The sequence below is a fragment of the Dipodomys merriami genome, unplaced genomic scaffold (genome assembly GCF_024711535.1).
Source record: "Dipodomys merriami isolate MVZ:Mamm:240054 unplaced genomic scaffold, mDipMer1.0.p SCAF_600, whole genome shotgun sequence".
In the NCBI taxonomy this organism is placed as follows: domain Eukaryota; kingdom Metazoa; phylum Chordata; class Mammalia; order Rodentia; family Heteromyidae; genus Dipodomys; species Dipodomys merriami.
The window spans coordinates 330738-357885 of NW_027206181.1; the positions used below are offsets into that span (position 1 = coordinate 330738).

General features: G+C 37.5%; 1 long non-coding RNA gene across 1 annotated transcript; it reads left to right on the plus strand.

The window, feature by feature from the left end:
- Positions 1 to 1926: 1926 nt before the first annotated feature.
- On the plus strand, positions 1927 to 18948 carry LOC138814708 (uncharacterized). The gene is made up of 2 exons (XR_011368055.1): positions 1927 to 2191; positions 17909 to 18948. It is a non-coding gene; the product is annotated as an uncharacterized lncRNA (long non-coding RNA).
- The last annotated feature ends 8200 nt before the right edge of the window (positions 18949 to 27148 follow it).

A 27148-nucleotide genomic window follows, 5' to 3' on the forward strand; every position in this document is an offset into this window, starting at 1 on the left:
CTGTATTACTCTTTGATTAGCTTCCTCCTGTTCGTGCAATTCCTGTAGTTCTCTTTGAGTGTTCTCAGCCTGCTAATGCCGTTCCTGCCTTTCTCTTTGAGTATTCTCAAGCTGCTTATGCAAATCCTGTATCAGTTTTTGAATAGCTTCCTCACGCTTATGATATTCCTGTATGAACTTTTGGATTGCCTCCTTTCTCTCCCTACACGCTCATACAGAGTCCTTTCTATGCTTTCAATCTTTTCATTTATCATGTTGCCAGCAGTGTTTGTAGAGCTATTTGTGAATTCTCCTCTAGATTATTCATTATCTGTTCTGTCCCCTGATTATCACGATTGGGAATTGAGATAACCGGATTTGCAATTTTTCTTGTTTTTCCGGTTTACTCTGCACATGTGAGATAAAAATAACACCAGTTTTGTGCTAGAACACTATGCTAAGGCAAGCATCAACCCAAGTCTGAATTTGCACAGTCAATAGTCTACAGATACAATCTAGTTCGATAGATCCATCTATTCAGCATCAAACAACTATACATTAATGGGCTACGAACCGCAAAGAAGAATTTGGAAGACCTGTAATTATTAAGGATAGGGAGAGATGTGGATAAAAAATAGGAATAGATTGATATGGGGAGGCTCAGGGAGAGTTAACTAAGTCCTAATCTCAAAGCAGGAAATAGGTTGGGTAGGATGAAAGTAGAGAGAGTGAAAGGGAACGGGAAAAGAAAAGCCAAGAAAAAATAGAAAGGTAAAAATTAATAACATTATGTAGAAGCGATAACAATCTATTTAAATATGAAGGTGAATTTATTGAGAGAAGGGGAGGGATATAAAGGAGATGTGAAAAACTTAAAAATAAAAATGCTTCAAATATTATATAGGTATGAAGAGGTAGTACTGCTATTAAGGAATTTAAGTCTTAATGGTTTTGAATTCAGTGATAAATTTGTGGATTAAGGGTGTACACAATGTGGGTAATGTCTAATAGTAAACTCCGGGTTTATCTGAGGATGTGCGGGACAAGAATTAAGTCACATAAAGAAGAACGAAAGAGAGGAGAAGGTAAAAAGGATAAGAAAGGAAGAAGAAAAAGATGAGAAGTTCAGTAGAGCTAAGCAAAAAACAAAAAGATAATTTAAAAAGACAAAAAAAAAGAAAAAGAAAACCAAAAAAGAAAGAAAAATGCACACTCACTTATTCGTAAATTAAAAATTATATGAGGAAAAAAAAGTTTCTGGAAAACAATTTTTTTTTCAAAAAAGCCAAAGATTGAACATTTAAAAAAAAGTTTTACAAAAAAAAATTTATATAAGGTACCAAATATTAAAAAAAAAATGAAAAAAGAAGAAGAAGAAGAAAGTAAAAAAAAAATTCTTTGATTTTTTTTGGAGGAGTGGGAAAAGTCCTGTATCTCCCTTGGGTCTGTAACCAGCCTCTTGTTGGATTCTCTGGTCTGCATGTGGTCCTGTGGCTTGGTTGGTTTCTTAAGTCAGTTTGTTCAAACAGGCAGAAAAATGCTCTGCTATACCCAGGATTTGGCCATCCTCTTCCTAGGCTGGTTCATTGGGAGGCAAATCTGCTTTGAGTATCAGAAAAGAGGGGGAAGCAGTGATGAGGCTAGGTTCTGGGTAGAATTGAGGCCTTTCAACAAACAGTAGCTTTTCCCTGGGGCTAGTTTGTGAAAATTCACAGAGCCCAGCCTGGAGCCATTATCATGGTTTCTGTTTACTGAATTTCAATTGATTGCCCAGGCTGCTAGAGGGAGGGGCAGCCTCTGGCTCTGATTACCCAGTGGAGAAAGCCACTCCAAGGGCTGTTGCCAGAGCTGGGTGACTTTTCACTGGGTGGATCTGGGTCTGGCAGGTCACGCTGCCATTAAGTTCTTGTTACCTGCTAAATGACTCATTTTATTCGAAGGCCTGAGTTGGAGCTAGCAGCTCCTCCGACCTTTGTCGGTATCCAAGATGGAGATCTCCAGTGCTGGGAGGGGTGGCCTTCCCTCCTCTGCTCCCTGAGAAGGAGTGAGGATGTCAGGCTTCTACTCACGCTGAGTCTTGGTTCCTGGCTCGTCTCTGTTCTGCAAACTGCAGGATGAAGATGTTCGCTCTTTGTCGGTTCTTGCTGGTGTTGAGAAGAATCTGCTCGCCTGCTGTGTCTGGCTCCTTTGTTCTGGACACTCTGTGGCTCAGGTAGGCTCCTGCGCTTGCCCACCGTCGCCACAGCTGCTGCCCCCGCGGTGGCTGCTGGCAAGAGCTCAAAAGTGTCTCCTTGCCTGGGTTTCCCCTCTCTGGCCTAGCTCTCTGTCCTGTGATGGCACACTTCGTGTAATTCTCTGGCTTAGGACTGTTCACTGGAACTCTAAATCTGCTTTTTATTGGAGAGCTCACTTAGACTCCAGGTTCTCCTCCTCCATCTTCCCGGAACTCCCCAATTCTTTTTTTTAAAGACACTTGTTTTCATCTACAAATAGTCTTGTCTATTGTCTTCAGGTGATTTTGATGATTGAAGATGCTTAATGAGAAGTCAAAATGTATTAGTAGTCCTTTGCTATCAATTAAATTTCACTTTTTCTTCTTGGAGAATATAATGATCAAAGCAATAGTTCACAATCAGCAAGCAATAGTTCAGAATCATGGTTCAACTGCAAGTGAATCACCAGTAAGTAATCCGCGATTCCATTTTCCACAAAGTTTTGTCACAGATACAATCTGCCTGCCTTCTCTAGCTGATTTCCTAGCCTGGACCTATTACTTCATTGTACAGGAAAAGTGTAATTCACCTGATTTCAGTCAGATCTGTTAGTAGAATTATCAAGTATTTAGATTTTTTTTTTATTAAATTAGTTGTGGGGCCTGAACTCTGGGCCTGGGCACTGTCCTTTAGCTCTTCAAATCAAGGCAAGTGCTCTACCACTTGAGCCTCAGAACCACTTATGGATTTTTCTATTTGTGTGGTGCTGTTTTGTGAAATGGCAGAGCAGAAAGTGAAATGATGCAACCAAAAATATAAAAGCAAAATAAATTAGGATAATTATGGAGCAACCATTTTGTCTATGAGAACCATGAAAGAGAAAGAGGAAGAGATACAGATGTGCAATGACCGAACTAGCCACAAAATTCATGCTTCTAATCAATTTACAGAGCAAACAATTTTTTTTATTTTTTAAAAGAGAAGGAAATAATATTTATATATAGAAATTAGTAAATACGTTTTAGTCGCCTACATAAAGAGAATAATCTTAATCCTTGGGCTGGGAAGGTGGCTCAGTGGTAGAGTCCTTGTCTTGCAGCTTACTACAGTGCAGAGACTACTTTCCAAAAAGGCCACTCATATGAATACTAGGGATGAGGATGAGTATACCCCTCTTCATCTGGAAGCCCAGAGTGGACACCTAGACATTGTCAATGAGTTGGTATCTCAAGGCAGATATTCATGACATAACAGTGAATGGCTGGACACCCCTGCACAGTGCTTATTTGTGGAACATATTGCAACAGCACACACACACACACACACACACACACACACCATCATCAGATTTCTTCTTAAGTATTTTTTGTGTATGTCTTAAGAAGAAATTTACATTACTAACTTGAATTTCTGACAGGATAATATCATCACTGTACATCTTGCTTCTATATTCTCAGTTTTAAATTAATATCTAAGTATGTGCCTTACATAAGTACAGGAAAAAGTAGGAGCCACACGGGTGGCTCAGGTCTTTAATCCTACCTAATCAGAAAGATGATATCTGATGATTGTGCTTTGAAACCAGACCAAAAACGTCCATTACATTCTCGTTTGAAAGTAACCAACAAAATATAGACATGGCGCTGTAGTATAAGCAGTAAAATGCTAGCCTTGAGAAAACTAAAACAAAAAAAATAACAAATACTGGGACAGAGCCAGGCCCTGAGTTCAAGCTCGTGTATTACCACCAAACTAATGAATGAAAGAATGAATGAATGAATGAACTAAAAATAAATTAAGTGGTCACATGTGGAGAGACAGGTAAAATGTAACAACCGTGGTGACTGGATTATGTATTATTTTGTAATAAGTCAAATTATCATTTTTCCTAATCACTAATATTTTATTTGAACTTTTTTGTACAATAAGCCCTGAATTTCCATGTATGTATATGTGTGTGTACATGTGCACACTTGTGTGTGTATGTGTGTGTGTGTGTGTGTGTGTGTGTGTGTGTGTGCTGTTGCAATGTTCCTTGCCAATGTAGACAGAGTGAGGCTAAAAAGAGCTGTGTTGCAATGTTGTTATTTATCAGTGTTCTGTCCTGTCATTTCAGTGGAACCACCCTTCTGTACATTTTATTTGTCAAATAATAACATCATCATAATCAAAGCATTTACATCATTAAGTTAGATAAAAGAGATCACTTTCAGCTCTTAGTATATGTTAGGTAAGAAGATACACATATAATTATGTGTAAGTTATTGCTGTAAGTTGACTGTCAGTACAAAATATGTATTTGACCTCTTAAATTGGATATACTTTTAAGAAATACTCATGGAGTGATTTTGACCAACTTGACCAAACAGGTATTACAAGATATGTATTTTAAATGTTGTTTTTTCTTTTATGCATTTGTTTCTAACACATTTATAAGATTATTTCTTTGTTGCTTTGTATGTCCCTCCCCCACAGTATAACCCCTGCTTTCACTATATTTGATGTTGGTATAATTTGTGGAGGAGAAGGGGAAAAACAAGTCTTTTAAGGATACAGGTGGACCCGTTACAACAATAAGTACAAGTTGTCATGTCGAAAACGAACTTTACCACTTTGGTGGGGCGGGGGAGGATTGGGTGTTCGGGCGGGGGAGGCTGGGAAGGGATGTGAAGGGAAAACGAAGGAGGAGGCTGCAATGCTTGATAAGAAATGTACTCATTATCCTGCCCATGTAATTGTAAGCCCTCTGTACACTATGTTCACAATAAAAAATAAAAAATAAATATGATTCTCACTTGTCAGCGTCCTTAGTAGCTAGGGTTACAAGCATGAGCCACTGGCGCCTAGCTATATAATTAATTTTTACACATTTATGAAGTATGGAGTGGTAATCCCATTCATTTATATGTTGTTTAATGATCAAGCTACACCATATCCATTAATTTCTGCATGTAACACTTCTTTATAGTGAGAATGCTCAAAAACTTATCTTCTGGCTATGATGATATATCTATTCTTAACTATAATAACTTTGCTTCTTGTAGTATAAAATTAATATATTTACTTTTAGTCATGGAAGTCTGCTAATTAAAGTTATATCAAGCATGAATGGTAAAGTGAAAGAAATTCATAGTTCCATTACATGTTTAAAGAAAATGATTATGCACTTTTTCAATTATATTTCTTTGGAATGTGTAATATTCTTTGATTTCACTTAAAATTGGTAACAATTATATTATATCAAATTGATTTAAACTTGTATTTGAAAATTGCACACAGCCCAAATATACTTCCACTTTCTTCTAACACATAATTAAAATAACAGTATAGGAAAGTTTGGTGTTAGCTGTTCAAGTGTAGAATCATACAAACTCAGGATGCTAAGACCTGAATATTTTAGTTCAATACCAGTTCAAACAGACAAAAATGTGAAAACTTATCTCCAATTATCTAGCTGGAAGCAGAAGGTGAGGATGTGGCTCAAGGAATGGCGTGTCATAAACCATGAGCACAAAATACAACAGAGACCATTAAACATTGAGTTCAAGCCCTAAAAATGGTATATACACAAAAGACAACAACAAAAAAGTAGTATAAACATCAATAATAAAGACAAAACTAGTAGAAAAGATCATGAGAAATGTTGTGTGAACATCTGGAAGTCAGAAATCATTTGCCAGAATTTTGATTCATTAGAAGTAAAAGTCACAGTATAATTTTAACAATCTCATTGAAATCATTTGTGATGAAACCTGGCTATTGAGTAACATGTGGAAGAGCAGACTGGATTACCTGACATAGTAGACATTGCCTGAAACTATACACCATCCCACTCTGCAAAAATCTAAAATCGTTCCTGTTAATTTAAAAAGAACCTCATGCTAGAGACTTTTTGGTCCACACAGACTGGGGTCCTTATTTTGTGGCTTCAGACCAGTGCTTTTTAAAATAACCACTCTTGTTTTACTCCCCTTCACTGGTGAAGCTATACCCTAAGCTGGCACCAAGCAACTCCCTAGAATAGGACAAGAGCATGTGCTGATGCTCTTCCAACTTCTCTCTGTGGCTCTGGATATCCAGACTCTTGTAGCTAGGATGGGTTACTTTGATGTCCAGGTTGCCTCAAACTGGAGATAAACATGTAATGGATATGTCAACCTGAGTTAGTTTCAAACTATGATCTTCAGATCTGAGTCAATATGCTCAGCCCAGTATTTCCAGTAAGTTACTTAATCTTTCTGACACTCAGGTTCTTCCTGTGTGGAAAGTGAAAAGAATTACTTTGTGGACCTATGAATCCAGTGGAAGTTATGACTAAGTGCAGGAAGTATAAGTGTTCAGGATGAGTGGACAGAGTCTGACACTCTCATAAAACTAGGTATTTATATTGAAATGAATTCCATGAATTGGAAACAAGAGGCGTTTTCCTGTTCTTGTTTATCCTTTTATGGACATTGAAGGTGCCACAGAAATTCAAGGAGAAAAGGGAAACCAATGCAGCAGTTGTACTCTGTACATATTATATTCACAATGAGCTAAACTTGTGGACAGGGACAGGATGGAAAATCAGAGAGAGAACAAAGTGATGAGATTGTCAAACAAGAAGTGAACTCATTAGCAACTTATAAAATGGTGATCTGTATATACACTACCTTAACAGAAACCATTTGAAAAATCCAGGTTGATGATTCTCTATTCCAGTTTTTGTAGAGGTCCTTAAGACTCAGGTTCACCTGGAGTTTTTGAAGGTCACATTATATGATAATTAATGTAGAACCAGAATCTCTTAAGAAATGTTATAAAAAGTATTTCATTCTTAGTACCTCTTTCTCTTTGAGTGGTGATACTATATGTTGTTGTCAGATCTCAATTTTTACTTTTTGTTTTTAGTACTTGTCAGGTGTTGAATCCTTCTTAAAGCTTTGTGACAAAGGTCTGCTATATCTTGGCACCCTGCCCCTAACTAAAATGGTAATTAATCTTTGAAATTAATGTACTTGAGTATGAGTTTTATTTATTGATTTAATTTGTGGGTGGTGATGAAATCTGGGCCTGGTTGCCATCCCTCAGCTCTTCAGCTCAAGTCTAGTGCTCTACCACTTGAGCCACAATACCACTTCTACCTTTTTCTGCTTAGGTGGTGCTGAGGAATCAAACCCAGGGTCTTGTGCATTCAAGGTAAGCTGTCTACAACTGATCCACCTTCTCAGCCCTTATGAGTGGTATGTTTGTGCACAGGTCTATCAAGCAAATCTATTGAGCAAATGTATTCATTTGCCACTGGACATATTCAAAATTATGAATTATCTGATATTTTAATGAATAAAACTCTTATCATTGATACTAGGAAGTGTTTGTCTCCATATACTAAAAACATGGAGGAGGGTTTTTTAAACTAAAACTAAAAAATAAATTTTAAGATCTTGTTGCTAACAAATGTGTCCAGGTGTTATTACATTAAACAGAAAATTCAAAATGTTTTTTTTTTCATGAATACAGAGATCAAAGGTCTTATAATTCTTATTTCAAGATGCAAATTAAAGGGGAAAAACAGTCAGGAGGTAAAATTTATGACTGTTAATGTTAAAGAGGAAAAGAACATCCTAGATGACAAATTAAAGACAAAGCAATATCAGACCACTATATGCTCAAAATTAAATAAGAAGGTTTAATTGAAAAATTGAGCTGGAATGTGCACATCAGGCAAAAGCAAGAAATCAGAGTTTACCACCAACATAGAAACACGATAATGCATATCTCAGAAAAAGGAAAAAAGTTCCTTGTCCTTAATTTCAATGATACATATAACCCCCCCATACATGCGCGCACACACACACACACACACACACACACACACACACACGAATGTATGCAACAGCTCAACCTACTCACATCCATTCAACATGAATCAAAGATCTTCCTATAATATTTGGAACTTTAAAAGTTTCTAGTCTTGGAAATAATTGATAACAGATGCATAAGCAAATATTTTCTGAATAACACTCTGTTATGTAAATGAGAATTTCTGATGGCTATATCTATTTAAAATATCTCTGAATCTCGGAAGAATTAAACAAGAGACAATACGAATTTGGGACTATACTTCTACTAGCTATTCTGCAAAGGCTTAATAAGAAGTTATGAGAGCCAATATTAAATACCAAATTAATACATTAATACATGTGTAAGTGAAGTGAAAGACAGTTATCAGAGACCTATGCTGCCTCCAATTCTCAGCAGGCTTCATACTGTGACACCTTTGATTCTGCTGTGCCAGGCCCACAGTTCTTTTCCCTAGAGCAGGGGCCCTGCTGGGCTTGGGAATGGGGTCTGTGTGGAGAGGGAGGAGGCCACAGGGGAGGCCGAGCTTTGGTTGGGGCTAAGGGCGGTGGGGAGAGGATGGTGAGGAGGCCCTGACAGAGGCTGTGAAGGGAGGAAGAGGCAGTTGGGTAACAGCTCATGCAGCAGCAGCCCTAAAGGCAGATGGGTTCTGGGGAGTGTCTGTTAGGTGTTGAATTTGGGGTGAATTTGCTAGGGCTTGTTTGTTTGGTGAGGAGAGGAAGAAATCTCCAGTCCCAGCCAAACAGATAATGAAAAATGAGACAACCAATGCCTGAAGAATTTCAAGAACAAAGGCAGGGACTTATAGGTAACCTCTAGGGGCAGTGAGGACAGCAAGGTTGGGCCTGTGGTCGTCATGCCTCCCTCGATGCCCTTGGAAGTGAGGGCGAGCTCTGCTGTGGGCTAGGCCTGGCTCTTGCCTTGAAGCAGGCACCAGGAATTGTCAGCACAGCCTCAACCTGCCCCAAGGAGGTGGCCTGTTGTGGGTGCTGTAGCCTGGGCAGTTGTTAGGAGGCTATACACAGAAGGGCAGAGGAAGTATGGCTGGTAGGCTCTGCTCCAGCCCAGCCAAGCTCAGGGCCACTTGGGAAGTTCCAGCTCTGGATCATGATCAAGCACTGCTCCAGACAAGTAGGGCCTTTGCGGACCTGTGCAGTGGCTGCCACTGGTGGGTTGTGAACCTCCTTAGAATGGCCGAGGAGTCTCAATGGAGAGGTACATATGCTTCTGTGCCTCTCCCATCTTCTGGATTCCTGCTCTCCTCCTGCCTCCTGCCATGTCCAACTACAGGAGTCAACTTCTCCAAGCCAATGAGAGGCCATCCCGGAGATGTTCACAGGGCTTTCCAGGCTGCTTCACCATGAATGCAGGGCTCACAGGGTGCCATCTTCCAGGCAAAGCATACCCCCATTTCAGCTTGGCGATCCCTGCCTAGAGGACCACAAACTGTATTCTTACACAGAAATCCAGGGGTACACAAAGGTGTCCTGCAGTCTAAGGCATCCTTTCCATCCTCCTGCTCAGGTGTGGAGCAGCTTTGGAGCCAACTGCAACATCATGATTGATTATCTAAAAAGAAGAGGAAAAAAGCTTCATTGTCCCAGATACAGCTGCCCCTGGGGTTCTCTGTGTACACTAGTCTTGTGCTTAGATAACGATCCCCAAAGACCACCAAGAAGCCAGTCTCATGTGACCACGTGGGAGACATTTATTGAAAGCTCGAGCCTGGACTCACAACTGTCACCATTGCAGTGGGTCAGAGTTGAGAGCCCGACCCTACAGTTAACTGGGTAATCTTATAACAATATTATTGGCTATCCAGTGCAGGCTAAGCAATAAACAATAATTTGTGGAGGAGAAGGGAAAAAAACAAAACGTTAAAATAGGGATACAGGTGGACCCATTGCAACAATGAGATGTACAAGTTCTTATGGAGAAAAACGAACTTTACAACTTTGGTGGGGTGGAAGGGGGGAGGACGATTCGATGAGGGGGCAGGGAGGAGGATGGGAAGGGATGGGAGGTTGAAACAAAGGAGGAAGCTACAAAGCTTGATAAGAAATGTACTCATTATTTTTCCCATGTTATTGTAACCCCTCTGTACAATGTTTTCACAATAAAAAAGTAAAAAAAAAATTAAAAAATTAAAAAACATCTGTAGCTTTAGGTACTTCCTGTCATCCGCTGATGGCTATTGCTAGGGGACTTATGGGCAGAACGTTATTGGGACATTTCACGTTTTTTCCAGGAACCTGAGTTCTAACTTTCAGTAAAAGTCTACTTGCAATGGGTACTTTTAGTAAAGGTCTTCACAATGTATACTTTCAGAGTATTCGGGGTCTAAATCTAGAATGCCTGTACTTTGGCAAAAACTTCTCACTAGGCCTGTTTGTGTGTGTGTGTGTGTGTGTGTGTGTGTGTGTGTGTTATGTGAGAGAGTCAGACACAGCTGAGGTTTGGGGTAAAATACTCTTGCCCTTCAGCATTGAGTTTTGGTATCTATTGTTAGTCCCACCTCCCCAATTTTGAGTTCTAATGTTGTCCTTCTAAATACTTTTATCCTTTGATCTTCTTGATATTCAGATTCCTAAGGTCTGCTTATGAACTTCAACATTTGCTTCATGAAGGTGATGTCTTTATTCTAACTTTTATGAAGCACTTTGCTCTCTTTAAATGCAGTTTGTGCTGTGTTAGTGGTTTTACTTAGCCCAGACTGTGGTGGCCCAGGCTGTGCCTGTTAATTCTGAGATCAGTTTAGGCCAATATGAGATACTATACTTGTCAGTATATCAGTGAAAGAAGTTCAGCATCTTTATTGAAACAATTTCCTGGCTGAAAATACAAAAAAAATCCAGTGATAAAAATGTACAATCCGTTGTTTTTAGTTAATTGTGCACAACTGTAATGAAAAAAATCTTTTTACTAAAATGAGTATTTGTAATGGGAAAAAATAAAATGTTATAAATCTTAAAAATCGATCAAATACCAAAGAAAAAGAAAGACACTAATCAGGAATGAAGGAAAAATGTAGTGTTTAATAAATAAATGAAATGTTTGAGATTCATATCCAAATAGAAAATAAGAAGGAAAATAAAGAGGAAAGTCACTGAGATCCTATCTTACACACCAGAATAGCTATCACCACTCAAATATATAAAATGCTGGAGAGGCTGAAATAAATCAGGAACTATATTTGGTTTTGTGGCATTTTATACTAGTGCAAACCATAGGGATATCTTAATGGAAGTTTACACAATATCAAAAAGACAGATATGTTGATGTCCTTTACCGCATTTGGATACATATTGAAGGAATATAGATCAACATGAGCATCCATGTTCATGGCAGCAATATTCACAGCAACCAAGCTGTGTAATCAACCTAGATGCACCAGAAAGAGGGAATGAAGAAAATGTGCTATTCATAGCTGTGAACATGTTCTGGTATATGAGAAGTGAATGTTTCTACTGTATCATTGCTAAATATTTTGAATATATTCCTAATCCTACTTTCACTCCGTTTTGTGGCATTGTGTTTTGCTTTAAATCAGGAATGTCCATATTGATTTTCAGACCAGTTTCAATAGGGTGAAGATATCCTATAATATGTGGATATTAGATCAAAATTTAAATATATCAATGAACTCATAGAGGACCATCATATATAGTTTATAATTTGAACCAATTTTAAGAAGACAACGGTTGGGGGAAAAGACGCTGTTAGAAGCTTAACAAATACACAGACATGGAAAAATACAAAAACATGTGAAACTAATTACTGCTAATAGTAAATCATTTTCCTCAAGTTTTAACAATAAAACTATTAAAATAATACTTAATAACATCAAATAAATATGCCATGGAAGAAAATGTACCATAGATATGCGTTTCCCCATAATTTGTTTTACTTTATAACAAATGGATTAGAAGAAAGTGTAATTATATTTCTGAAGATGCTAACACTTTCAAGTGTCATTGATTGAATCCAGCAAAGGAAAGTAACAAAGAAGTAGAGAGTAAGAACAACCTGGGGTATGGATAAAGATACTCAGTAGAACTTTGTGAAGAAAGAATGTGCTCCGTTTTCCTGATCAAAATAGAGCTAGGACAGCTAACTTTTGACAGAACACTTGTAATGTAGAGTAGTGGAGTTAGTAAATTAGGTAGTAATTTATTACTTTTATTCCCTAATCTTATGATGTGATTCCCAAATGATGTGAGTGATACTAGATTTTCTTTTTTTTGGGGGGGGGGGTCCGGTTGTGGGGCCTGAACTCTGGGTCTGGGCGCTGTCCCTCAGCTCTTCAGCTCAAGGCTAGTGCTCTAGCATTTGAGCCACAGCGCCATTTCCACCTTTTTCTTTTTGCTTATGTGGTGCTCAGGAATCAAACCCAGGGCCTCAAGCATGCAAGGCAAGCTCTCTACCACTCAGCCACCTTCCCAGCTCCCTGATTCTAGATTTTCTGAGCCCTTTTTTTCACCGAAAGTTTCTAATTCCTCACACTGCCAATGGTTCTTCTGTTACTCTCATTTCTCCTTGTTTCTGAACTAAACTCCTGTAACCTTTTGGTTCATGAGAAAGAGCTGGAGAAATATGAGGATGGCTTGGAGTCTGAGCTAACGTCCACTCCAGTTTGGAAGACCTGGTAAAGAACTTCCACCTGGGTCTCAGAATCTGATATTAATTGACCTCATTGGAAATGGAGAAACTCACTCCCTCAGGCAGAATCTGTCATTCCTTGACTTTCTCTGAAGAGATTTGATACTAGGGCACAATTCAGAGAATGAGCTTTCCCATTGTCAGAAGGAACGGGTTGAAAACTAAAAGTGGCCTCAGGTCCCAAAGGGCCAATCAGAAACCAAGAGATCACACTTTCTTCCTCATCAAGGACCTTCTGGTAGGAATAGAGAATGAGCAAAGTCTAAGATGGAGATAAACTGAGACTGTGCCTAAGAAGTAAACAAAAGATTGACCCTCTCTTTGATTACAAGGGAGTTATGTAGTGAGACATGAAAACTTCCTTCATAAAAAAATTCACCAGGGAAGTTATCTCACTGCCACTTTGCAGGAGGTCAGTTTCCCCAAAGGAGAAGTTGTTAAATGTTGTGACTGCCAGTTTGCACTCTAGGCTGTTGTCTCTCTCACCCCTTCTCATGCAGGAATGCATTGCTTCTTTCAGGCACTCAGCTACCTGTCCTGACTCCTATGCAGGGATACTGTAGGCTGTTCTTTGGCTAACCTCTTGCATTTAAGGTACAATAGGCCCAGGTTATGGTCATGCCAAGAGGTAGATTCAAGAGGTGAATATAAGCTCAGATTTGTACAGAACAACAAACATATTGAAAAAATTAAATTAAATTAATAGGTAAGTAATTTAGGGTTTATAGCCAGAAAATTAGGTAATTATTATTAATACATCTAGAATCACGGATTAGGAAGAGAACAGTGAAGTAGGTTCAGGATACAATGGAAAGATACACCATAGCCATAACAGGAGATGAGAGTATGAAGGAACTATTGGCATAGGTCCATTTAATATCTTAGGAGTAACCTTGGATAGGAGGATTTTAGAATAATACCTAAAATAGAGTGACTTTCTGGGCACTGGTGTCTCCCACCAGTAATCCTAGCTACCCAGGAGGCTGAGATCTGAATATTATGATTCAAAGCAAGCCCAGGAAGAAAAAGCCAGAAGTGGTGCTGTGGTTCAAGTGGTAGAGCATGAGCCTTGAGCTCAGGGACAATGCCTAGGCCCTGAGTGCAAGATTTAGGATCAGCAAAACAACAAGAAACAATAATGATAAAAGAAATAAAAGGACTTAAAGACATGCTATGGAATGATGATCATGTGTAACTGTTTAGCGATCATAAAAGGAGACAAAATTTGGAGCAAAATGCTATCTAATTTTTACTAATCAAGGATGCAAAGCAAATGCCAAATTCCTCTTCTCAAAAACTTCTAAACTTGGGCTGGGAATGTGGTTCAGTGGTAGAGTGCTTGCCTTGCATGCATGAGACCGTGGGTTCGATTTTTCAGTGCCACATAAGCAGAAAAATCCAGATATGCTGCTACGGCTCGAGTGGTAGAGAACTATCCTTGAATTGAAGAGGTGAGCAACAGTGCTCAGTCCTAGAGTTCAGGCCCATTGTCCGGCCTAAATAAAAACAAAAAAATAAAACAAAAGAAAAATCTTCCAAACTTATCTTTTCTCATAATTGAAGAGAGGCTCCTTTTACATAAATTCTCCTTATCTAGCTCAAGGTCATTAGAACTTCAGTAGACTTTTCCTGTTGAGATATAATGCCTATAACTCTACTGAACCTAATCATGGCTAGGAAAATATGGACATTGATACGTTTGTTGTATTTTTCCTTATAAAAATTTAATACTGTCAGTTATTATATAATATATTATAATATAGAATATATTATATATTGTATTATATATTAAATGTATTATAACATGTATTATGTATTAACAGACTTCCTAATTTTAGATGTAGGAACAGGCAACATATTGAAAGAAAAATGATTGAATCTCTGAGTTATTTCTCTACCACAGTACAATACCAGGTTTCCTTCTTACTACCCAGAGAGCAACATAGGAAAGCGATGCCCATGGATGTGGTTCTCTGGATTTTGGAAATTGTGATCATATATATATATATATATATATATATATATATATATATATATATATATATATATATATATATATATATATGAAATAGATCATATATATATTTAAATATATATAACATATCGTTTAATAATAGTGAATATGTAAAACTATAACAACAGATACATAAGTGAATACCTATGTGCACACACTCCCAGTCACCTTCATGTATAAGAATTTCTTTTCTTGCTCCTATTCACCAACACAGGGAGCATATGAGTTGCCCTTGAATTGACCTGGACGTTCTTTATCGGTATACTGTAGCTTCACATCCTTTGTTCCCTAAGTAGCCAGAAGCTATGTATTCAATCACAAAACTGTTACAGGCAAAATTATCCACCCTGAAACATAGAGGAACTTGGATTTCAGAAATGGCACAAATAAGTGGGAGGTACAGCAGTACTTTTCAAAATTGAATAGATTATATATTTATTAGAAATCTTGTAAGAAAAAAACTTCAGTGTAGGATGATACACTTGAAGAAAACTACAGTTTAAATTACATATAGCCGGTGCTGCAATAGACAATAAATAAGAATTAAAAAATAAATTCTATATGACATCAAATTACAAAGTTCCAGGGCATTTCCCTACACTTGAGAACTAGAGAAATTCATATTAAAAATAAATAAATGAAAAGACGAATATTTTATACCAAATTTCAAAACATACTATATGTTATACAAAGGAAATGCAATAAGCATGCATTTTACAGTCTAATAACATCATATGGTATGAAGAATCTGATTAACTGATTCATAAAAACCAATACAATGCAGTTAAAACATCCGATATCTCAAGTGTCAACTTAGCAGAATACTTTCAATCTATGATGTCTATTTTGCATATTATTCAGCCCTATCCATCCTACAATGGCATAAGGCTCTTCCTGAGAAAGTCCAGAGATCCTTCTACTGTGAGTGCTCAATGTAGACCTATTCCCATTCTCTTTTATTTGGGCATGTGATAGAGTGACTATCTGTTAATTGCCAAAGGCACAATTTAGACAGGCTTCCAGTAATGATATTTTAGCTCTCAGATTAAAAGGGAAATTGAAGACAGAAAGACAGAGGGAAAATCTACCAGATCCCTGAAAGATTTCTATCATTGCGCTAAACCTGTAGTTTTCTATTGACAGTTGAACAAACTGCAGTAATTCCCACTCCAACCACATGTCCAAAAAGTGGCTTTCCAAATATTGGCCTATTTTCACTTTGGTAAAACAGGACACACTATTGTGGCCCCGTTTTACTTAAACTATCAGCTATGGTTGACCCAAAGGTTAGTTGACCTTAGCAATTTCTTAAATTTTAGGTCATCACACAATCACTTCATAGCCCTTAAATATTAAACTACCTACCCATATAAGTCTGCATTACATATTTATTACTGTTTTTTCTTCATTTGTCATGTTTTACATATTTGTGTATCCCAGGACTTAGCTCTGTAATATTCCTTCTAATGGTTGTTACCACTGAGTACAGTAATTATTTCTGTATTTTTTCTCCAGTTCTGTTTTCTTTAATTCAAGTCCTTAATAGCATCCTGTCTACTGACAACTCCTAACTACTGATATTAGCAAACTCAAAAGATCCCAAAGTGACCTTTGATCTCTATCTACAAACCATTCCCTCATTACAATTTGATTAAGTAATAAATCTTCCAGCTGTCTTTTCAAAATACCTTGGAGTCATTTCAGACTTACATACTTTTTCATGCCTCATATTTAATCTATGACCAGGTTTCGACAAATTAACTCACTGTATATTTTAGGAACTATATATATATATATATATATATATATATATATATATATATATATATATATACCATATACCATATATATACACTCATATACCATATATATATATATATATATATATATATATATATATACACATACATATATATATGGTATATGAGTGCCAGTACTATGACTTAAATTTGGGGCCTAGGCTCTTTTATTTTTCTTTTTTTGGGAGGAGGGGTCCAGTCATGGGCCTGAACTCTGGGCATGGGTGCTGTCCCTCAGCTCTTCAGCTCAAGGCTAGTGCTCTACCACTTGAGCCACAGCGCCCCTTCCAACTTTTTTCTTTTTGCTTATGTGGTGCTGAAGAATTGAACCCAGGACCTCATGCATTCAAGGCAAGCGCTCTACCACTGAGTCACCTTCCCAGCCCCTTACTTTTCTTTTTTGCTTAGGCTTTATTTGGTATAAAGATCACCTACAATGTCATTACGCACACACTTTTCATTTAAAAATATGGATATTTTGTAGCAATGTTATTGCCATTATAACCATAATTAGGAAGATAATGTAGGTTCATCTGCTCCATACATCTTGAAAGGTAATGAATGTGAATCTTACAGAATATCCTCATATATGCCTGGTGGAAACCTGGATTTGAATTAGGGGTCGACAGCTGATCAGTATTAGGTACTTGGGAAATTTGTTTGGCCTTCTTTCCTACTTCTGTTTTCCATAAAATAATTCATTTCCTAACTGGAGGAACTATCATGAGCACTAAAATTACCCTAATGCAGGTGCAGTTCTTGGAATGGTGTCTGCACATTTGTACTAGGTCCCAGAGAAGTCAACTTCCATCAACATGGTCCCAGCATCCTTCCTGAAGGCCTTAAGACATATATGCCCAATTGATACTAATATCGGTGAAAATTTTTCTTTACTAAAAAACAGTCTTTTCTTCATATGAAACAATGAAAGTAATGTTGGGGCTGTCCTGTGGCTTTCACTCTGAAGGAGTTTTGCCTAAATTTTTTTCTTACTCTATTAGTGGTATCAGTAGCATTCTTTAGTGTTATCCTTCATTTTTCTAGTTCTGTGTTCCATTTGGAATACTATTGTAACTTAATTTATAATCTTTGTGATCAGAATAAATAAACTACAACTGCTGAAGTTTTAAATAAAGAGACAATTTTAGGTGTGCATTACATTTTATGTGCTTAGTACTTTCCTATAAGTATTAAGTTTTCTTATATGATTTATATATTTATTATGTGATTCTTATATGATTTCTTTGAGATCCATAAATAAAACATTCAGAACAGGAAAAGAGTAGGTAAGAAGTCATAAAAATACTATTATGGTGTCTTAATGGCTAAGTGTAAAGAACATGTAACAAAACAGTTGGAAGATTCATTTGCTCTTTTTTCTATTCTCTCATCCTTCATTGTAGAAACCTTCTCACTATGAAGTGCCAAGTCGTCTGGACCTTTCAAGCCTCGTCTCAGTGACAGAAGTGATGGGATTAGGACATGTGCTCCAATGACTGGCTTTTAGGAAGTTCACAATAAAGCAATACCAGTACATATAAAGAAAATTTTGTGAGTGATGTGGATTGACTTCCTTAATTGCCAAAATTAAATTCATATGTCAAAACATCAAATTAAGTACATTATAATATATGCAGTTCAACTGGCATCACTAACACTTCCATAAATCAAATGCAAACTAAAAGCTCTATATCAAAAACCAACATCTAAGGCAGTGTTGGAAATACAAGAAGTAACACAATAAATCTAATGGAATGAGATCTTTAACACTGGCAATGAGAAATGATAGCTGAATTTTTAACCAATCTTGGAAATTTCAGGTGTCCACTAATGATGTGATTGTAGTTGCGGAACTGACCTTGGTATTAAGATTAAAGGTAAAACTCAAAGGAAGCTAAGGTTGCTGCACTATTGTAGCTCCATAGTGTGACCCTCCCTGATAATGGTATAGCACAGAGTAGAAGCTACGTCAGTAAAATGTATAGGAAGGATTTTCCACTGAGAATAATTGCAGGGGGTGATCATCACTCTTGTATTGAAAATGTACAGCCCATATTTCTACTTTAAATTCTAGAGTATTTCTGATCTGAAGACAATTATAACACACCAATTTTTTGTGAGTACTGAGCCTTTAGGTGTGTATTACTGTAATATTTGTAAAATCTTTAGAGGCATGGAGTGGCCTGACCCTCAAATTTCATTCTGTTAAGTATCATGGAGAAATGTTCATAATGATGCAATTCACACTCATCTAAGTCGGAATCAGGCAACTGAGATAAGACATTAGGCTCATTACTCCAGTGACGAGGTTTGTGAACTATGAAAAAAATACAATGCTTGATAATAAATGTACTCACTATCTTGCCCATGTAATTGTAACCCCTCTGTACAGTATTTTCACAATAAAATAAAAAAAATAAGAAATAAAAAAATAAAAAAGAAATGTACTCATTACCTTGCCCATGTAATTGTAACCCTTCTGTATATTATTTTCACAATAAAAAATAAATAAAAAATTTAGAAACCTCCCCAAAATAAAAAATAACATTATTTCACAATGTATATGCGTTTCTGAAAATTTATGCAGTATCAATTATCAAATGTAAAAATGGGACAATTGTCCATCGCTTATATTATCAGAAGTTAAGATACTCCTGAATTATACTTTCTTGCTAGAGGATCATAGGGAGACTGCTGATGGTTGGTACCTTTTCAGGTGCTCCTATACATTTGTAAATTTTCTTTGAGCAAGTGTTTTTCCATCGTTTGTTTTGAGGTATTCAAAATATCAGTACTGTCACTAACCACAAACATAGAACAGCAAAGATGATGGGACACCTTGCCAAAGAACTCAGAAATCACAGGAAGTGATAGGAAAGAGACACCAGAGGACCCAAAGCCTCATTGCTGTCTTCTGGATCGCCAAATCCTGTTTAAAATGCTTTATATTTATTCTACTACAGGGGTGAGGTAGTGAGTGGCTACAGGTATGTCCACAAACTAAGGCATCAATCTAGCTTGTGGTTACAAGTATTAACTAAGGTATTGTTTGTATACATAGTGATAATTGAATCCCTTATTTTTAGGGAGCAGAAGGGAACAATAGTCATTACAACCATAGCACAGACATCCATCTTGTCCCCAAAGAATTAAACTTTTAGTGTACAACAGCTCTAACTTAAATACTTTTGAGGTAATAACCCATACCCCTGTCTTCCCTTAACTGTTTGACCTTTCCAGAGCAGAACTCTCAGGCTTTTGATTGCCATTTGAGATGGCTTCCCAATATATCCCTTTCCAGGTATAACAATTTGACTCTAGAATCCCTCACAAGTACTATTACAGATCGGTTATTTTGAAAGGCTATTTTTTTCTAGGGTAGGTTCACTTTTTTAAATTGTATTTTATTTAAAGGTACTGCATAGAGTGGTTACAGTTACATGAGTAAGGTACATTCCATGTTGAATATTGTTACCCACTCCATTGTTGCTCTCCTATCCTTTCCCACCCCCACCCTTACCCCCCCCACCCCAAAGTTGTAAAGTTCATTGCCAGTAGAGTGTATTGTGAATGTCATTGTTGCAATGGATCACTTCTTTCATCATTATGTTATTTCCCTTTCCTTCTCCAAATCAGAAAATGTATATACAAAATGGAAGGTATCAGAATCAAGACAGAGATGTCCAGGGATACATCAAAGACAAATGAAATAAAATAAGATCTAGATACACTACTTTCCGACATCATGGTTGATACCTGAAAAAAAAAGTACTTGTTGTTTCCATGTCTTGGAGTTCATTTCAATTAGCATCATTTTGTATGGTCAAATGTACATAGCTCTGGAGCCAGCAATCCCACTCATGGGCATTTGTCGAAATTATATCTAGATACTTAATGGATGAAAAATGAATTGAAAATAGCAGAGAAAAACAAATCATCATGCAGGTATTCTGATTTTGTAATTCTAATATGAAAGAACTGAAGCTTTTGTTTCATGAAGAAGGAAGTTTAGCCTGTAATTTAAATGCAAGTCATCAGTTGTAATGAGTCTAAAGTCTTTTCCTTCAAGATAATCAAGAGTACTATACTCATCCTCTGAAGAGGATTGTTTTATTATTATTTTATTTTATTTTATTTTAATTAGCTTTGCTTAATATTAATTTACTTGTAGAAAATAAGTTAAAATATCTTCTCTCCGGCTGGGAAGGTGGCTCAGTGGTAGTATTTGCTTTGCATGCAAGAAGCCCTGCGTTCAATTCTTCAGTACCACATAAGCAAAAAGAAAAATGCCAGAAGTGGTGCTGTGGCTCAAGTGGTAGAGCGCTAATCTTGAGCTGAAGAGCTGAAGGACAGCGTCCATGCCCTTAGTTCATGCCCCACGACCGGACTCCAAAAAATAAAACACTAAAACTACAAGCAAAAGTCTGTTTTTGCAGCATTATTACCATATCTAAGATATGCAACCAGTCCAGATGCCCCCTCAATAGATGAATGCATCAGGAAAATGTGGTATATATATATATATATATATATATATATATATATATATATATATATATATATATATATATATATACACAATGGAATTTCATGCTGCTATCAGAAAGAATGGCACAGCCCCTTTCTTAAGAAAATGGAAAGACATGGAAAAAATCATTATGTGAAGGAAGCCAGACTCAAAGAAACATAGGCTCTATGGTTTCCCTCATTTTTATTAATTAATATATGCTTAGGATAGTCCTGGCAGATAGGTTCATTTTCTTACACTCTTAATGGTCGCTGTATGTGTGTGTGTGTGTGTGTGTGTGTGTGTGTGTGTGTGTGTGTGTTTGCAGTAATGAAACTTGACTCAGAGCCTCAAGATCTTGCGTGTTTTTTCACTCATGACTGACTGAATCTGTGCTATTTTAACCAAGGTTTCACTCTGTGTTTGATTGAACAATTGAACATAAATATCTCATGGATTGCTACCCCAGTCATCTGTGAACCATGGTCTTCCAATTTCAGCCTCATGAGATGAGATTCTGAAATCTAGCTCTATTGCCAAGTGTCTTTTGCTTTGTTTGGTTTGGTTTTGTTTTTGTTGTTTTTGTGCATCCAAAATCTGTATGGAAAACAAATAATTTATAATCAGGACTATTCACATAAAATGTGTGTTGTTTAAAGATTACCTTAATAATGTAATCCTTTTGCATCCACATTATGTGATTTGATTTTTTGAACTCTATTGTTGCAGTCAAGTGACTTATATATAATTTGAATCTTCTTGTCTTGGTTTTATAGGGTGTTAGGTGTTTAAAAACAATTTATCAATGTTTAACTCTGCACTACTGAAACAAGACCTTCATGATTATTCAATGCGCTGTAAATCATAAGTTTATCACTACTTGAGGCACCATATGAGAACAAATAGTTTCCTATAATACCTACACATATTTTAGACCTCAATGTCATGCAATGCACACTTCTGCCAAATATGCAAGGGCATCCTTTGTAATTCTCCATGGATTTTCACTGTTCTTCTCTCTACTCTCCAGTGCTAAGTCCTGTGATGCTCATGTTGATTTCCTCCCCTGTTACATTCATCATTGCATCTTGGGAACTACTGGTATGCATTACTGTACTTCTGTTCATTCTCCTTGTGCTTCGGCTTGTACCCCTCTCACCTCGAAGGGGATAAAAATTGGGGATATTGACATGACATTTTGTACTTCTCATTGTTCCAACAGGGAGGGGGGTATAATTGGGTAGGGGGAGGGGGGTAAAATTGGGTGGGGGGAGGGGGGAGGCGGGGAAGGGAAGTGAAGGGTAAACAAAGGAGGAGGCTGCAATGCTTGGTAAGAAATGTATGCATTATCCTGCCCATGTAATTGTAGCCCCTCTGTAAAGTATGTTCTCAAATAAAATAAAATACAATTAAAAAAAATTGGGGATATTTGCTTTACTCTTTATCTCAGACATCTATCTTTACTTTCTAGAAATACATTCATTGAATACCTTCTGTAAATTCTAGTGTCTTGAAAATTATTAGATCAGTACTGTAACTTAGGTAAAAGATTATTGCAATCATGCTTTAATAGATGCTGTTCATTGGATAATGTTTACTTCAAGGTCTGCCTGCCTGCTTCCTTTTCACTGTTTATTTTTCAATGTAGTCTTTTATTCTGGAAAATATTTATGGGCCTAGTGAAGATCAATTCCTACTGTAATTAGTCATTAATTTTATTCCAACCTCATTTCACACATCCTTCTGAGTTTCTTCAGGGTCTGTGTAGTGCTTCATATTTTTAGATATGTTTTAACATTGATGCATCCAATGATGAAGACACACACCTTAAGTCACCATTTTGATGACTGAAAAGAAACCATGCTGCAATCTCACTATATGGCAATTTTCTGGTTTTAAATTCTTTTAGATTAAAATTGATCCTGAACAACAAACATTCTGTGTACAATTTTATATTTTCCTAATTATTTTAGTATACTTCCCAATATTATATAAAGTTAAAACATTATCACTTAGTTTTAGGATTTCTAAAACAGTCAGAGTAAAAGTTCTATTCATTAACAATTTTAAAATAATAGAGTATCCATTATGTCCATTATGACCAAGTGAGATATTTTAAAATTTTTATTTGTAGTCCTTAAAGGTTTTGCTGGGGAATCAAGTCCAGTGCTTCATGTGTCTTAGTCTACTGTGGGCCTCTGAGCCTGACTTGACCTGTGGTTTTATTTTCACTCAACTGGAATAAATATTTCACTAGGAATTATTACTTGCTTACTTTCTCCAATATCTCTCGCATACATAAGAGTAATATAATTCTACACGGACTGAAAATGGTGTTTCTATTAGAGTAATTGTTTCTTTTTTTGTATCCCCACTCTTCATTGTCTTGTCCTTTTCCTATCATCCCTTCCCATAAAACTTGACTGGATCCACTGGAAACCCACTTGCAGTCAACCTCATCCTTAAAAGCCCAACCTTAACTAACCTACCCCCTGGTAGTCTTGCTATAAACTTTCAAAGTCCTGACTGCAACCAGAATCCTTCCTGAAAGTCCTCCTCTGCTATAGGGAAAGCCTTCTTCCACTCCACCCCTTCCTGGAATCCCTGTTCTGCACCACCAAAAACCAGGCCACATCCACATCTCCTCCTATGATCCGCCTTAGTGCACCAAGAACCCCGCCTATATCAGGCTCCTCCCTCTAATCCTAACTTCATCCACCAGATACCCTGTCCCTAACTATTCTATTCCCTCATTGTCCCATTGCTCCCATATTCAATTACATCCAAGCTCCTATCGCCCTTTCATACACCACTCCCATCCAGACTTCTCCTTCGACCCTTCCTGGTTTCATCAGAAACTCCATCCATAACTAGTCTACTTCTAAGTGGCCTAATGTCTTAAACCCAGTCCTGAACCTGCCTCTTCCCACAAAGCCATTCATGCAACACCAAAAACCCTCCACCTCTCTATAACTGCCCTTGTAGCCTGCCTTGGTTAACCAGAAGCTTCTCACACAGCCCATCTTCTGCCTGGAAAGCCAGCCCTGCTCCACCACAGCCTTCTCTACCTCCATATCTACTCTCTCAATGGCTGTATTGTTCCCGAGATGAATCCTCCCCTTATTGGATCCTCCTGCAGATCCACACTCTACTCAACCTGTTACCCTGCCCATAATTACCCTACACATTTGTAGACCTTCCACTCCTTCTCAAAGTCCCTCTTCCAATTAATCCCATGGCTCCAAGCCCTGACCTGCTCTAGAAAACCCCCACTAGACAACCCCCAACACACTATCCCATCTCTCGACACCCATAGTGCCCCACTGCAAACCACTGCATCTGTTGGCCTCCCTCTGGAAGCCTCACCAGGCTCAACTGTAAATCCCTGTTCCTTCATAGTCCCTTTGTGAAGGTTGCCTTGCCCCACTGGAAACCCTGTCCAAAGTCTAATGTCTTGCCTTGCAACCCTGAAATCCCCACCCAACCTTACTACTCTTTTCGAAGTGGTGACTGGCTACACCAGAAACCCTGTCCTTACCTAGTCTAGTCCACTGGATCTTATCCCTGCTATAACAAAGCTCTGGTCCTGAAAAAATTCCTCCGTACATTATTACTATATCCTGCTCTGCCAGAAACCCCACCTCCACCCTAACACACTTCCCAAAGGCCTGCTATTCTCCACCAGAAACCACGCCCATTCCTCTCCCACTTCTTCCCAGCACCGCTATTTCCTCTCACAGACCCTGAAAAGCCTCTCCCTCAAAGCTCCACATTCCTGCACTAGAATCCCCATCTTCTGTCAGCCTCTTGCCTTCATTCTCTTCCCTTCCTTATGGGAAATCTCACTCTACATATCCCACCGGGGCTCACAGTGCTACATCACAACCCCTCCTCTAAGTAAACTCCTCCTTTGTAGCCTTGTTCTTCCCTTTCAAAGCTCTGCCCCAAAAAGACTCCTCCCCAGTGACCCTGCCTTCTTCCACTGAAACCCCATCCACCTGCCAGTCTCCATACTAAAGTCCCACCTACTCCACAAGAGACACTGCTCCTAACAAGTCTAGTCTTTCTTGTCCCCTCCCTGCTGTCTCAAAGCCCTACACAGACTGGCTTTAACCCTCAAAGCCCCACCCTGCTCTACCACAGAGGCTGTGACAATACCAACACCTCATTTGAACCAGACAGGACTCCACCAGAAACCCCACACCAACTCATCCTTGAAGGTCCCACCTAGTAACTTTTATTACAAATGTGATTTTATAATGGTTACAGAATTCATACTAATCAATATGATAAGAAAACAATATTGCCAAAAGACAACAAAAATTAGACAGCGATTAGATGCCTTAGTCAAGTTTGGGCGTCTGTTACCAGGCAGATACACATTGTGTGAAAATGTGTGAAGATGATTCCTCTAACTGGAAAGCATTCTTTGAAGTATCAGTAAAGTTTCATGAGTGATCATTTTATTTCTAGAATTTTCGTGTACTTTTGTGTCCATTAATTTAAAAATATCAGTTATTTTAAATCCTCTGGTTTGGTTGAGTAAAGCGTATTAAAATGCAAAAAAAAAATGACTTTCAAATCATCCCTCTAATGAATAATTTTGGACTTGCTTACTTTACTATGTACCAGAGGTTTTAGTAAGAGAAATTCTCTACCAAAGTCCACTTTGAATTTCCTCCTTCCACTAAAGTGCCCTTTGGAAAATATTGAAGTCAGATTATACAAGTAGAATGCTAGAAATAAAAACGTATTTGAGATCATAACAAAATCATGATGAAGACCCTAGTCAATATGTTTCAAATTTTCTAATGAAAGAAACTTAAGCATATTTAACTGCAGACTTTCTGAAGACTAGAAGACAAAAATATAAGAAATGCTCTCTTATACCATGGTTCTGAAAACAAAACAAAACCAAGGAAAGACATCATAATGAGACAGAAGGGAATGATGAACTTGTACATGTGATATAGAATGTAAAAATACACTGAATCAGGTAAAAATAATTTTGGTCACAATACCTGCTTGTTCAATATATTTCATTGTATATATTGTTCATTGTTAATCTGTGACTTAATATAGGTCTCAGCAGGGATCTACCAAGGTAATTGTGTAGTTAGTCAATTTCGTCATTGCAAGATCATCAGGATGATAAACTCCCACATGCCTTAACATGCCTGCAGCAGCACTAGACATACATTCCTATTGGTCAAACAGTGTAAGGCAGACCTGTATTTAACCCAAGCTATGTATGTGGTATGCTATGCCTTTTTTTAAGCTTGATACAAAATGTCTCTGCCCAGAATTAAATGATGGCATTTATAGCTAAAATGATTTAGGGTTATTGTTAACATCTTACACATGCTGAGGTTTTTATTTATAACTCTCCTTTGCCCTTTCTGTCTTCTTCCCTTTCTTTCTTTTCTTTTTTCTTTTCTTTCTTTCTCTCTGTTTTCTATCTTTCTTTCTTCCTTCCTTCCTTCCTTCCTTGATTTCTTCCTTTCTTTCTTTCTTTCTTTCTTTCTTTCTTTCTTTCTTTCTTTCTTTCTTTCTTTCTTTCTTCCTTCCTTCCTTCCTTCCTTCCTTCCTTCCTTCCTTCCTTCCTTTCTTTCTTTCTTTCTTTCTTTCTTTCTTTCTTTCTTTCTTTCTTTCTTTCTTTCTTTCTTTCTCTCTTTCTTTTTCTTTCTTTTCTTTCTTTTTTCTTTCTTTCTTTCCATCTTTCTTTCTTTCTTTCTTTCTTTCTTTCTTTCTTTCTTTCTTTCTTTCTTTCTTTCTTTCTTTCTTTCTTTCTTTCTTCCTTCCTTCCTTCCTTCCTTTCTTTCTTCCCTTTTCCTTCCTCTTTTCGGAAATGAGTATGAATTTAGATATTTTGTTTGCTGAACAAGTTTTCTACCATTAGAATAATCCTTTTTCGATTTCTTTACTTTTGCTCATAGGTTATCCATTTTGCTGAGGGCTGAACACAGGTTAAGTTCCTCAACTCTGTCTGCCAAGTAGCAGGGATCACAAATGCATTCCAACATGCGAACAGTTAGGAGGATATGAGACTCATTACTTTTCTTGCACACTGGTTCTGATCTGTGATCCTCTCAAATTCTACCTCTTCAATTAGTGATGTGAGTTCCAGTAGCCTGCC